The 15,492-nt window shown below is 41.8% G+C and overlaps 1 long non-coding RNA gene across 1 annotated transcript; it reads right to left on the minus strand.

The window, feature by feature from the left end:
* Positions 1 to 11,013: 11,013 nt before the first annotated feature.
* LOC139174872 (uncharacterized) lies at positions 11,014 to 14,790 on the minus strand. The gene is made up of 2 exons (XR_011560442.1): positions 14,309 to 14,790; positions 11,014 to 14,275 (listed from the first exon to the last, which is right to left on the minus strand). It is a non-coding gene; the product is annotated as an uncharacterized lncRNA (long non-coding RNA).
* Positions 14,791 to 15,492: the final 702 nt, after the last annotated feature.

Consider the following 15,492-nt stretch of genomic DNA (forward strand, 5'->3'; position numbering starts at 1 on the left):
TTTAATTGATTGAAAATAGAGAATATTTAGATTTTTTTTTTGTCAAATTGACTGAAATTTAATTACCCGTATATACTCGAGTATAAGTCAACCCAATTATAAGTCGAGGCACCTACTTTTGCCACAAAAACTGGGAAAACTTATTGACTCGAATATAAGTCCAGGGTGGAAAATACAGTGGCTACTGGTAACTTATAAAAATGGAATATTCTTCTATTGTAGCTTCTTAAAATTGTTTTTGTAGGAGAATAAAAAAAACATATTTTTTACGGTTGCAGGAACTGGGTATATCTAATTCAACGAAAAAAAGGACCAGGGGAGACATGATAGCATTCTTCCAATATCTCAGAGTTTGCCACAAAGAAGAAAGAGTCAACCTATTCTCCAAAGCACCTGAGGGCAGAACAAGAAGCAATGGGTGGAAACTAAACAAGGAGAGAAGCAACTTAGAACTAAGGAAAAAAATCCTGAAAGTTGGAACAATGAATCTGTGGAACAGCCTTCCACCAAAAATTGTGAATGCTCCAACACTGGACGTTTTAAAGAAGATGTTACATACCCATTTGTCTGAAGTAGTGTAGGGTTTCCTGTCTAAGCAAGGGGTTAGACTAGAAGACCTCCAAGGCCCCTTCCAACCCTGTTGTTATTATTATATTATGTAACTTTTTTCCTTCCAAAATGTTTTTTATTTCTTGCATCTTTCCTCCTCCCCTTCCAAAATCTTCCTTTTTTTTAAATTCCAAAAACCTCTTAAAATATCTTTAGGAATGTTATCTTAATCTTAAAACCTGTTATCTTAATCTTCATTACAATATCATTATAATTTTCTTAATAATTGGGATTTCATATATTCTTTCAAAACAATTGCTTAAATCAAACTTCCATATCATAAATATTCAGATTCTCCATTTAAAACGTATTTCATAAGTTAAAATCATTATTACTATCTCAATAGATCAGTAAATAACAATTGGGGGGTTACTCAATCATTAATTGTAAAATATTTCTTCTACATGATATTTATCTTGCATGAGGAGAAACCATACTCTTTAAAAAAGGTAAATCTATTCATATTAATTATGTAGAACAAATGATTAATGACAAAATTCATACTATTATATTATCCTAACCTTTGTATTGTTTTAAACAAGTCAGCATTAACAATCCTCTTGGGTAGGATAAGTATAGCTGGAAGAAAAAGTTTAATTACACAGAATTATCCCCACTTTAAGCAACATTTTCTTACAAAATAACCTATCCTGTTAATCAAATTTAAATGGGTAACTTACATTTTACTTGTACATTTTATTTACTTGTAAAATAGTGTTGCTGGCTTGATCAGAAGAGAAAGCCATGGTTTCTTCGTTCTGAAAGTCTCTTCAACCCTCCCGCTCCTTCCCCCAGTGCTTCCTGCAGAGGAGGAGCTGTGATTGGTACAGCCTGCTGCCAATCAGATAGCTCTCTCAGTACCTCCTTTCTGTGTAGAGAAGGAGCTGTGATTGGTTCAGCCTGCTGCCAATCAGGCAGCTGAGGGGTAGCAAGAGCAGAAAGAAAAAAAAACCTCGTGTTGCCAGCCATGAGGTTTCTTTCCTCCCTGCCTTACACATCAGAACTAGAGCTTTGGGACAGTTTTCAGGTCAGTGAAAGTCAGTGACTCTAGTATAAGTCGAGGTTGGATTTTTCAGCACATTTTTTGTGCTGAAAATATCAACTTATACTCGAGTATACTGTATACTGTAAGTAAGAAATTAAATTAAGTAAGAAATGTAGATAAGTATTAATTGACTGTTTTTCTTTTTCATAGGAATTGTGTTGTTTTGGGCATCTATGATTGTGTTTTTTTTGTTCTTCCAGGCTTCCTTTCTTACCCTTTCCTCTGCTCCCCTCTTCCTGCTGGATTGCGGTCTGTGAAAAGATTAGAAACGTGTCCTTTTTAAATTAACAGCCCACAACCCCCAATAATCCCAAAATAAAACAATGTTTGGAGAAAGCTTTAGGGGAAAAATAGCCTCAGATGATGCTATCTAAGTCTCTTTGGCTTTTTCTGATGAATCCACAAAAGCCAGCCTTCAGCCCAATTCCAAATGAATGGAACATGCATGAAGGGTTACAGATCAGGAAAGGGGAACCAGTATTGCACACTTACTTTGCATGGTCTTTACCTGCATGGACAAGCAACACTGGAACTGAATGGGCTACTTCAATCCATTTTTCTTGAACCAATCCAACTAGAATGATTCTTTTGCTGGGGAAAATGTGAGAGACAGAACTTTGTCCAGCTGTAAAAGAGTAATCTTCACTGCCCTATCCCAGTGGGTCATGAGATGTCATTTTGAAATACAAGAAACAGTGATATTGCAGGACCCAGCTGATCTACCATCCCTAATCCCTAGGAAGCCCCAAGGCTGCTTTACAAGCTAATAGAAAGGGAAGTCAAAGGCTAGGGGATGTAACTCTCCTCTTCTACAAATTCCTCTTTGACATGCAAATCCTCCGGAGCACATCTCCTCCCTCAACACACTTCCCCCAACAGTGTTCACTGCCTTGCATCTGCCAGCTTGGCCCTATCAGCCCCCTTGGGGAAGGTGTGGAGCAAGAATAAATATTTGTTCTGTTTTGTCCCTTTAATGAAGAGCCAGCTGCTCTTCGTCTCTCCAAGTGACTGACATCAGATGGCAGCAGGACAGACCCTGTGGGCAGTCCTCATTAATTGGTACTTTGGCAAAAATTAAGTCTTAAAGTGGGGAAACTCACCAGGGCAGCAGCTGGAAGGGTTGTGGGTCCCATTTAATGTACTGTATTACCTGTTGCCTCGCCTGCTTGATGTGACAGATTAGGCTGTTTGTTTAACACCCAGCTAAGTAGCCTGTGTACAGCATACATGGTCCATTGAGGTAATCAAAACATGATAGAACAGGCTCAGATTATTCTTCTGAGTTTTTGACAGAAAAAAAAGCAAAAGCTTCCATTTACCCTGGAAGCTGTCACCACATACCTGACACTTAATCCTGAAAAAGAATAAATATGTTGGTGTAGCACTTTAATAAGATGCTAAATCCATCAAATGGATTAACAGCATCCACCTGGAAAAAAGGCATCTTTACCACTTGATAAAACCCTCTTGCACTTCTACCAGGGATAAATTGGATCTTCTTGTTTTGTCTATTTTATGGACCTTTTCCTATGGAAAATTCATTTGGATATCATTCATCACAAAAATGTCATCTCACTTGGTTAAGGCTCTTGAAGTAGTGTGTGTCAAGGCTTCAACTAACTAAATCAAGCAAATCAGAACTTTGAGACTTGGCTACTTCTGAAATATCTTCTTTAATTACATCATATCAGCACAGCTTCAATGGAAACTGAAATCTAAATCTTTTCCATGGTTTCAGTATAATTAAATTAGGAAATAACCCCATCCCCAAGTGTCACAGGTCACATTTGCCAATTGGATTAATTGGTGGTCTCTTCAGACACTCCTTCACCAACTTATCGGTTGGCAGTGGATATGACCTTGGTTCTCATGAGAAAGCTCTTTGTTGTGTCTAGTACAGTGTTCCCTCGATTTCCGCGGGGGATACGTTCTGAGACCGCCCGCGAAAGTCGAATTTCCGCGAAGTAAATACACCATTTTTGGCTATGGACAGTATCACAAGCCATCCCTTAACACTTTAAACCCTTAAATTACCATTTCCCATTCCCTTAACAACCATTTACTCACCATTATTACTGGTACTCACCATTGAATAAGACACTTAGTGATCCTGATATTTATAAACATAATTATTAACAATAATTATTTTTTTGTTATTTATTTGCAAAAATTATTAGTTTGGTGATGACATATGATGTCATCGGGTGGGAAAAACCATGGTATAGGAAAAAACCGCAAAGTGTTTTTTAATTAATATTTTTTTTAAAACCGTGGTATAGGCTATTCGCGAAGTTTGAACCTGCGAAAATCGAGGGAACACTGTAATTTATTTATTTATTTATTACTTAGATTTGTATGCCGCCCCTCTCCGAAGACTCGGAGAGTCTTACACTTTCCCCTCTGTGTGGCAACTGTAGCCAGATTCAGTTCAAAGCTGATGATGTGTGCTTCAAACAATATCCATTATTCGGTGGGCAGATGGTATAGATATAAATCTAAAGATTCTCAGATGGAGGAAAGCAATGGATTTACACCAGACGTAATGAATATAGGTAGTCCTCACTTAACTTCAGATGTCATGTGACTACAATTTGTGATTGTAGTCTCCATTGTCTCCATTGACTGCTAGTTGTAAGATGACCATGGAATAGACAAATGCTATATTTAACATAAACTCAAAGACAAGCCATAATTACTTTTCTCATGCTGCCATAAATTTGAACAATTGCTAAACAAATAAAGTCTATCTGTAGAGTTTGTCTTACAGTTTCATCCTTTCCTTATAAAGTTCATCAAATGACCTGTCTATATTTAGCCTCAAGTATTCTAAAGCTAAAAAGGCTGAGAAAATTTAGGTCTCTAAAAATGTTTTGGGCTTCATATACTGGCCACTGTTTATGCCCCCTAGAGAAGCCAAACTCATTGTCAAGCTGAAGCCATCATTTTGAGTTGGAGACTTTGGCCTGCCAAAAGCATGAATAGTACTGTGGGAATTTGGGAGGGGTGGTTGCATGAGGGGGAAAACCACAACAAATTATTTCCAGAGAGCAATGGCTGGCTTTTGTTCAGCACCAGTTGGAAGCATACGGGAGGATCGTGAACGTTGGGAGAATGTCGGTGTCTCGCAGACCCACTGATGTTTCACAGTCAAACACAGGTGGATCTCCCCGACCAATTCAAATGCCTAAGCATAAGAGGGACACATCCCAAAAGGGGTCCTGAACCCCCCAAATGGCTTCGGCCTCTCACCACGTTCTCCTTCCCAAAATTGGGCATGGGGGCCCTGGGAAGTAGGGGACCCTCTTTTCAGACTGTAGCAAGTGAAACCCCAAGAGTTTCCATTTTAGGATTGAAGAACATCTAGGTGACCCTTCATTGTGAGCTAAGGATGGCACCCCGACCCAGTTTTGGAAGCCCCCAACTTGGAAGGCAGGAACCAGGGGCATTGCCAGTTGTGGCACGACTGGGAGTGGTTTTTGTCCGTGTAATAGGATGGGTGCAATGTCAATGAGCACCTAGCCTCCTCCCAGACTGTGGGACAGTATAGTAACCTTTTTCCGCAGCAGCCCCGGGGGTATGTGCCTTGCCTTCAGTGCAGCCGCCTCCTGCCAGTGGGATCGGACTGAGGAGGAGCCCCCCTTCAACACAGGAGTGCTCTGATCATAGGGGTCCATCCCCTTTTCACAGCCCCATTTTTGAGCCACGTTTGATGGGGACCCTAAAATGTTAGCTTATTTCCTCCACAGCATGTGGCCAGACATTAGAGAATATGGGCATATGTTTCAAGCAATCAGCAACTAGTTGACAGAATATCAGAGGGAATGAATGAGGGGAAGCTGCGGAATGGGTTGCAGAGCTACATGATGAAGGAGCCCCTGAGTTTGATGATGTTACTGAGTTTGTCCAGCTGATGAGGATCAGGTTTTTCTATGTTGTGAGCTGAGTATATATTGAGATGCAGATTGGGCTATAGTTCTATCTGTGAAAAAGCAGTGATTGGAAGGGAAGAGGCAGTGAACGGGAGATGGAGACGGAGAAAGGAGATTGATTGACAGATGGAGAGCTGAGAGACCACAAGGTGACAGAAAGGGATTCCTTGTGTTGTGGCTGCAAGTTTGTTAATTAAGGAGATTTAAGAAGAAGAAAGGGGCAACAGAGGTGGTGGAAGAGTGGATCCCAGAAAGTGGCGATTTAACAGAACAGTGGGACAGTGTGCAAGATGACATTTTGGTTTCTCCTAAATGAGCACGTAAGAATAATACTGAACAAAATGGTGATTAACCTGGTATTGACTTAATAATTGCAAAATATTAATTAGTGGACTTTGACTTGAGTTCTCTATGAAGATTATACATATTGTTTGTTTGCATAGTGGAAACAATTGGTCTACACAAAAACTTTTAAATTGCACAGACATAAAGAACTATATGAATTTTGAACTTTGTGACTTATAAGTGAATCCTGATTTAGATTAAATATCCTGAATGAATTGAAACCATGAGATAAAGTTGGACTATATGAATTTCTAAATTCTATATTTATTATATAAGTAATGATCTGCTATTAAGGCTGATATTTAATAATTAATTATTAAGTTGTTTAGTGGAAATTGATTTACTGTTTAGTTATTATTTTTAATATATAATTGATATTAACATAGAATTTATTACTGGTTTAACTATTTTTCTTCCCCTACTTCTTTTTTTTGGTAATCTATTTAAATCCATTTAATCTCTTTATTATCTGTGATAATTCTATAACTAATAACTAATTAACTATATTTAGAGATATAAAATTAATGTAAAATTAATTAGGAATAAGAATTAATATAAAATATAATAGCATTAATTATATTATATATAAGAATTACAAGAAATTTAGACGGATAAAATACGGTAACTTCCTCAACCTTAACTAAGAAAATCAAGAAGTCGACACTGATGATGTCATCACCAGCTATGCAAAAATCTACTACCACTACTGTTACTGAACCTAGTGTTTCAGAAGCTCCTACACTACAGACACCAGAAAACTCCCTGGATAAAATACAATAATTTATGATTAAGCAACAAGAATCTATGAATGAAACCCAAGAGGCAATATTGCAAAATCACCAAGAAACCAGGCAAAAATTTGAAGAAGTATAAGAAAATTTTGTAAAACTCAACTCCAAAATAGAAGGAATGCAAGAGACAGTGACCAGACATGAGACAGAAATAAAGAAAATAGAAGGAAAAAGATACGAAAACAAGTGTAAACAAAACAGAAGAAAAACTTAAAACAATCAATAAAGAATTGGAATTGCTCATTTAGAATTTGAAAAAAGCTTCCTTCTACTTAAGATTACAAAATATTCTGGAGGTGAAAGAAGAAAATATATTCACAACTACAGTGATCCCCCGTTTATTGCGTCCCCAACCATTGCGAACAGGGTACTTCGCTATTTTTCAACCCGGAAGTCAAAAATACCATCTACGCATGCGTGCCGGGCACGCATGCGTAGATGGCAGCGGCTTCCCTGGGTCTTCCCCCTCTTGCTGGCGTCAGCGAGGAGTTTCCCCACCGCCCACGCAAACTCCTCGCTGCCGCTCGCCCGCCCTTCGCCTGCCCATGCCGTTCGCTCCCCCCTCTTGCTGTCGGGAGGGCGAGAAGCCCTCCCCAGCACCCGCTCGCCCGCCCTTCGCCCTGGCGGAGAAATTCCAGCCCCCACCTGGTCCCGCCCGATCCTCCTCCCTGAGGCAGCTCGCCCTCCCATGGCCGCTTCCTCCACCCTCTATTGCAAGCCTCTCTCCTCCCATATTCTGCCCCCCTCCCAGCTTCCAAGCCGCATTCGCCTTCCTCCGCCACCACCAGCATCCAGCTCCCGGCCAAGCAGCCAGGAAAGCCGAGCCGGGCGTGGCGGGGAACATCGGCGCGGGAGGCAGGAGACGGCCGCCGTCACCGCCATACGCGGCTCGGCTCCCCTGGCTGCTGCTCCGGTCGCCCGATCGTCTCCTGCCTCCCGTGCCGATGTTCCCTGCCAAGCCTGGCTCGGATTCCCTGGCTGCTTGGCCGGGGGGGGGGGGCGCTCGGCCGAAAGGAGCTGGAGACGCAGAGCTGAACACACCCCTTCATCCCCAAAGGCCGGCCTTTTTGTCTGGGAGGGAAGATGACGTGCCGGTGGCACAGGGGCGAGGGGCGGGAGGCAAATCGCTGCGTCTCCAGCCCCTTTTGGCCGAGCCCCCCCCCCCTCCGGCCAAGCAGCCAGGGAAGCCGAACTGGGCTTGGCGGGGAACATCGGCACGGGAGGCAGCTTCTGCCGGACATGGGCAATGGGCGGGACAGAGAAGCGGGGAGAATCAGGAGGCTCCTTTGGCAGCTGGGGGCTGCCTGGCTTTGTTGTTTTGGCTGCAGCGGGTGCCAGGCAGCCTCCAGCCGCCAAAGGAACCTCCTGATTCTTCCCGCTTCTCTGTCCCGCCCATTGCCCGTGTCCGGCAGAAGCTGCTGCCTTATTGCTCTTTGCCGGCGGGATGCAAAGTGCTGGGGTGGGAGGGTGTCCTGACAGCCCCCCCACCCATATGCTTCGCCTCCCGCCGGGCAAGAGCGCTTGGGTGGCAACTTCTTCTAGATACGGGCGATGTCCACGCTCTCTCTCGGCGCTTTCGAGCCGAGTCCGTGAGCGAGTTCGCTCACGGACTCGGCTCGAAGGCGGCGAGAGACAGCGCCAGGAACGGGCCTGTCCACGCTCTCTCTCGGCGCTTTCGAGCCGAGTCCGTGAGCGAGTTCGCTCACGGACTCGGCTCGAAGGCGGCGAGAGACAGCGCCAAGGAACGGGCCTGTCCACGCTCTCTCTCGGCACTTTCGAGCCGAGTCCGTGAGCGAGTTCGCTCACGGACTCGGCTCGAAGGCGGCGAGAGACAGCGCCAGGAACGGGCCTGTCCACGCTCTCTCTCGGCGCTTTCGAGCCGAGTCCGTGAGCGAGTTCGCTCCCGGACTCGGCTCGAAGACGGCGAGAGACAGCGCCAGGAACGGGCCTGTCCACGCTCTCTCTCGGCGCTTTCGAGCCGAGTCCGTGAGCGAGTTCGCTCCCGGACTCGGCTCGAAGGCGGCGAGAGACAGCGCCAGGAACGGGCCTGTCCACGCTCTCTCTCGGCGCTTTCGAGCCGAGTCCGTGAGCGAGTTCGCTCCCGGACTCGGCTCGAAGGCGGCGAGAGACAGCGCCAGGAACGGGCCTGTCCACGCTCTCTCTCGGCGCTTTCGAGCCGAGTCCGTGAGCGAGTTCGCTCCCGGACTCGGCTCGAAAGCGCCGAGAGACAGCGCCCCCCGGACCCCCAACCCGGGTTTGGGGGGCTGCTAGGAAGCCCTCCATGCCGGCGGCAAACAGCCGCGCCGCCCCCAATCTTCGGCTCCTCGCTAGCGCTGTGGGAGTAAAAACACCATCTGCACATGCGCAGACGGTGTTTTTACTTCCGCATCGCTACTTCGCGAAAACCCGCTCGTTGCGGGGGCTCCTGGAACGGAACCCTCGCAACGAGCGGGGGATCACTGTATATTGGAAATATTATCAGAAGAATTGGGAATAGATGAAGAAGATTTGAACAGATGTACTGATGAAGTTTACCAGATACAAGCTAACTATGCAAAAAGGCATCAATTACCCAGAGAGGTCCATATTTGGTTTAGAAAAAAAACACAGAGAGATGAAATATACAGGCATACAAGAGGAAGATCATTGGTATATAAGGGAAAAGAGATTATAGTACTAAAACAAGTCCCAAAAAGAATGTGTGAGAAGAGATTTACATTACTTAACCGCAAAATTGATTAGACATGAAATACAATTTAGGTGATTTGGGCGTGAACCTTGTTTCAGCTGTTTCAACGCCCTCGTGGCCGTCTGCTCCCGCACCAGATCCGAAAACTGCCATTGCAACTGGGCGCAAAAGGCGGTATAATCCTGCAGTATCGGATCATCTCTGTCCAGAAATGGAGACACCCAGGAAGCAGCGGGGCCGGCCAACGAACTACAGAGGAACACCACCTTCTCTGCCTCTCTTGGAAAATGGGGCAGTTATGCACTTGACTGAGGAAAGCTGCAAACATGCGTCTGTCGCCCCAAAATTTTTCAGGCAGAGCCACAAAGCATTTCCTCCTTGGTAGTGACTGTGGGGCAGGAGCTGCTGGCTACACCTGTGGAATGACAGGCTGCTGAGATAATATATCCACCTGGTTCTGCAACTGCAGCACTGTCTGCGTTAAAGTTTGGATTTTCATCCTCAAAGCATCAAAGATTGCTTGCATTTCTACCATACCAGCAGCCATGATCAGATAAATGCCGGAAAAAAGAGAAGCAAACAATCCAAAACACTTCACTCTGGAACGGTATGTGTCTGGGGGTTGGTGAAAGTTTATTCTGTTCTGCTGGCATGTCCCAACCGCCCATAATGACAGGGTAATTAGTCCCAAACAGACACACACCCCACGATAGAAAGAAAACAAAAGATCTTTATCAACAGAAAAGCAGAAACAACTCCCTTTTTAAATGTCAAAGGGATCTTCTGGTACACACAAGGCACAGGTTAAATGCAATCCAATTTCTCACCTAGTAACTGGGAAATTGAGTCCAAATTCCAAAATCCAGAAATTCCACACACAGTCTTGAACAGGGAAACAGCAAACCATGATCTTGATGAAACTATGAAGCAGATAAACTTCCATGAGGCTAAATCAGCACGCTGCTCTTTTTATCTGTAGCACTAATTACAGCAGCCCCACCCAGCCACAGGTGGCCTCACTTATCTCCTGTAATAATCCTTCAGTTGTTCTCTCCTATGCATCACTCTACGCATGCATGGGTCCATCATAAGTTCTTGCTCAGAATCCAGGGATGATAAGGATGATTGATCTCCTGGGCTGTCTGCCAAACTCCCCTCTTCCCTGTCACTGATGCTTCCTTGGTCAGAGGAGACTTCGTCGGCAGATTCTATCGGGAGCAAAACAGACCTGTAGCATGTGGATGTTTCCCCCACATCCACCTCCACATTCCTTCGGGCAGGAGCTGGGCCAGAGCTAACCACAACAATTTTGAGCAAGCCAAAGATGGCTAGCATATAAATTAAAGAAAGAAAAATAAAAAAGTATATACAACAATTAGGGGATAAATCAGGAATTAGACAATTTGAGATGGAAGAGAAGAAACAAATAATAATGGAATACTTTCAGGAACTATACGAAAGAGATGAAATTGAGAAACGAGATATACAGGTGTGTTTAGACTAACCTAACATTCCTGAAATATCAGAAATAAATAAAGATAGAATGGAGGAATGTTAAAAAAATTCCCCAGACCATGAGAATAAAAGCTAAAAGACCACATGATATATATATCATAGAAACATTTATTAAACATAACATATATCAACACATAACATATATCAACACATAACATAAAGACACCAATATAATAACACTGTATCATATTGGGACCAATTGAAGACACTCAAAAGGTGTACTCAAAAAGGTAAAGTACCTAACTCCAAGAACCATCTTTTATAGGAGTTTCATGTCTAATTTACACCCCCTTCCTCCTGTCCATATATGGGGTTGTCTTGCATCCAATTTCATCATAGTTCCTTGGAACTCTCTAGATTAATCCATCAAGTTATTTATCCTGTTTACGAATGTTTATTGGCCTCAACAATAGGATTTCTTCATCTTGATACAGGATGTAAACATGTTTTTGTACATTCTTGCTTTTCTGGCAAGAACTACTGTCCAAAAGGTCGGAAGTTTAGTACTCTAATAAGAGTGTTTTGTGTCCATCTAGGCCTTAGACGCCTAGATTCTATAGATTCTATAGATTATTTTCTCAATCCCTGCTCTCTTTCTTCTAAGAATTTTGTATTCAAATTCTTAGAACATGTCTATCACAATGCAGACCACCCAATTCGTGGGGATATTCATCCTTATGTCAGCGGGCCTCCCAGCAAACCAGCATACATTTGATACAGACACATAACTTAATACAATGTTTATAATAACCCCTACAAATAAGTCTGGCAACCAAGAGTTGGAGTGTTCCATATGTCACTAGATGCAGCATTGTATGATCCTACTCTTAACTACAGTTTCTTGTGCTTTATTTCTACTTGAATAACTCATCTCCCATGGCTATATCCATATGTCTTTATGGTCACTCTATTTCACATTATAGATTCATTATCTCCCTTTCTATTGCACAGGTACAATACCTCATTTGCTTAGGTTGAGTTCCTTAAGGCATATCAGGGACGTATACTCAACAAATCATCTTATATGTTTATACTACTCCCACCTTACTACTCCTTGTATCTTATCCATAAGTGTGGGATATGTCACCAATTACATTCTATTCTCCGGGCCTTGATCAAACAACATTTGTAAATATAGACCACTAAATAAGCCAATAGCTTGGTATATGCTTATAATGGGGTACATATACCATTTCTCCACCTTCTGGGACATGTTTATGTAATGCCTACTAATACATGACTATCATGTTATAGTGTAGAATGATTTTTCTTCTCAGTTACCCTTTCACAAATGACCCATTTGTTTACAAAAAAAATGTTACCTCCATAAATGTTAGATTTGTCTATTATGCAGGGCTCATCTAATCCAGTTGCAAGAATGCATAAGCATGAACATATAAGTCACCAAATTAAAAACCCACTTGTCTTAGGGCTTCCGCTTTTTCCTTTTCCAGCAACTCTATGGATAATTGTGTTCCTATATGCCTATATGTTACATACTAATTAGCTGGTAACATATTTCCCTACAATCACCAGGCATATTTTACTCTGTCCATTTAGGGCATCCCAAGTAATCACCCTTGCAAGTTAGATTTCATAACAATCTTGACTTCTTCAAACAATAGGGGACATATATGCATTGTATCTGGATATGTTAATTCCCCTTTTCTTAATGTGTCTCCCATCTCCCTTGTTTAACTTCGTCTCATTTCATTCACATAGCTTATTGCACAGTTTTGCTAAGGCTACATTGTATAAAAAATACCAGTTTGGAAGGTGTTTTTGTTTCATGATATAGCAATAATAATTATTCTTCTATAATCCTACACTTCTTATATAAAGGTGTGTAATCTATACTTATAAAAATATTACTTATAAATAACTTCCACTTCATAGCTTCATCCCAATCCTTTTTCTTCCACATTTGTACTGTGAATATTTTTCTACTGGCACTCCATTACTGAAAGTGGATCTGAGGCATATTCCAGTTTTCAAATCTGGATCAATTAATGCTAGTGATGATGTTTGTGTATACCAATGATCCTGTCCGGTATGGAAACAGAGCTGCTATCCTATCACCAAGTGATTAGATAACACAGCCTCTGATCCCATCCCCTTTGTGTACAGTATAACATTCCACAAAACAATCACCAACTTTATTATCACATTCATGCTGCTATGTATTATGTGTACTAGGCCCCCCCAGCGTATAGTTGCATGTCATGTGTATATGTGACAGTATTGTATACACTAACACTCTGAATTCAGGGGCTTACATCCACAAATTTACACAACATAAATGTGACTTATTCAGATATATCCTCTTCTCTATGAGAATGACAATGGCAAAATAAAACATTCCTATCCAGATTCACAAATCCACCCTCCAAAGTTCCATTTATGAAAAAAAAAAAAACATTAAAAGGTTTCTCAGTCCTTCTTTCTCTCACTCAGCTTCCGGGAGACACTGATAAATTGACAAAGTCCATTCCTTCAGGCATAAAACCCTTCATATATGTCCATGGCATGCACAGTCATCTCAATCATTATCAGTCTTTTCAATGGACATTCCCAAATAAACTTCCAGTTGTGTCCTTTTAAGTTTTCACTCAGGAATCAGTCCTCACTCTTAAAATTATGCACTTGTAAATAAGTCACCAGCCCGTCAGACCTTAAACGAGAAAAAACTGGGACAAGTTTCTTTTAGTTGTTTCAGAGACAATTTAGCATCTCAGTGCATCTCGTTCCAGTATTACACACTTAAATATACATTGCACAATCATTTATACACATACAAATGCTAAAGGTAAACGTTTCAAAGTTGTTATAACTTTATACTGTTTCTGGGATTCAATTTTCTCCCCAGCCTTTGCCAAATACACTCAGACAGAAGGGAATCCTTTTCAGTTCCCTATTTTACTAAATGGACCATAAAACGTGTACCTCTATCATTATTAATATACATTATTCTTTTCCATACCAAGGCATATTTGTTTCACTATTATATTCACTCTTATCTTAAGTATTTATCATTACAAATAAAAATGCTTTCACCCATCCACTTAAAGGATTCAATTCTTACCCAAATACATATCTCAACTGCTGGCATTTTTTTTTTTCACTCAATTCACTGAAATGACCAGCCAGCAGGTTACCTACTACAATTAGTCCTCTCATTCCTTTGAATTCAAACAGTACACTGAGATCCAGAAATACCCTTCTCTCCAGATTTTCCAAGTTCACCATTAAAGACCCTTTGGTCCTGGGAATTCAATATTACCAGGTTCACCTTGTGGACCAGCTGGATCAGCTGGACCAGGGCAACCATCAGGTCCAGTTGAACCAGGAAGACCTAGACCTGGGCTTCCAAATTGTCCTGGAAGACCTCATAGACCCATCAGACCAGGTTCACCAGTGGGGACTAATATCACCACCTAAACCTTGTACCACCATATTTGCCATAAGACCCCGGATCACAAGATCCAGATTCTCCAAAAAGAACCTATTGAACCACAAAAACCTTGAGGCCCTATTTAACCAGGTTCACCAGGCTCACCTGGAGGTTCCTGGTTAAACAGGAAAACCAAGTAATTCCAAACAAAAAATAAAAACCCAGCAACACCACTAGGGATGACTTCTACTAGCATCAACTTGTCCTGGAGTACCTTCTTCACCAGGTACACCAGATTTACTTTTGTTATCAACAGTATCAGGTTATTCGTCCCAACCACTGTATTCCCTTATTTATGTTATTCCAATATCCATGTTTTAGTATATACACTCATTCACACTCAATCAAAAACAAACTTTCTTTCACAATGAATGGAAAACAGTTATGCATCCTTTCATGCACATGTCCAACATATTTCTCACACTGTTAAATTAGTTGACCTTCTTCTTCCCCTCTGCCTCTTTTACAGCACCTCATCTTTACTCAATAATCCACATCTTATACAAGCATTTCTTATAATCAGTCACACCGATCATTCAGCTTTATTTTTCTCAGACAGCATATAAAAAATCCCCTACTTATCACATACATTGCTTACTACCACTGCTTGTTAAATCTCTTCTATCCAATTTTGTTACATTTGTAAAACATTCCCCTTTAACAAAACCTTTCCCAGTTCACTTACTAGGAGCTAAACAAAATTATACTATAAACAGACACCCTACCAGTTTATACTAATCCATTCAAATGTCTTCAGCCTCTAACACCTTCCTTCACCACAGGAAATCATCAATCCAAAACTATCAAAACTACCTGTCTTCTAAATCACAACAGTTTTATCTAATATAGCTATACACTTTTTATTACATTCTATAGCTAACCCAACATTTACTGCCACAAATAACCCAAATACCAACATTACTATTATAACAGCCAGAGTTGGAAGGGACCTCAAAGGTCATCTAATCCAACCCCCTTTCTTCAGCAAACAGCTCTCTACCAATTCATAAAAATGACAACAGGCAAACCGCTCCACTATGTAATCGCTGGCTTCATTCCAGCATCCTCATACGTATCATCCCACATCATATCTTCTAACAGTTTTCACATAGGAGTAT

The sequence above is a fragment of the Erythrolamprus reginae genome, chromosome 12 (genome assembly GCF_031021105.1).
Source record: "Erythrolamprus reginae isolate rEryReg1 chromosome 12, rEryReg1.hap1, whole genome shotgun sequence".
NCBI classification, from domain to species: Eukaryota; Metazoa; Chordata; class Lepidosauria; order Squamata; family Dipsadidae; genus Erythrolamprus; species Erythrolamprus reginae.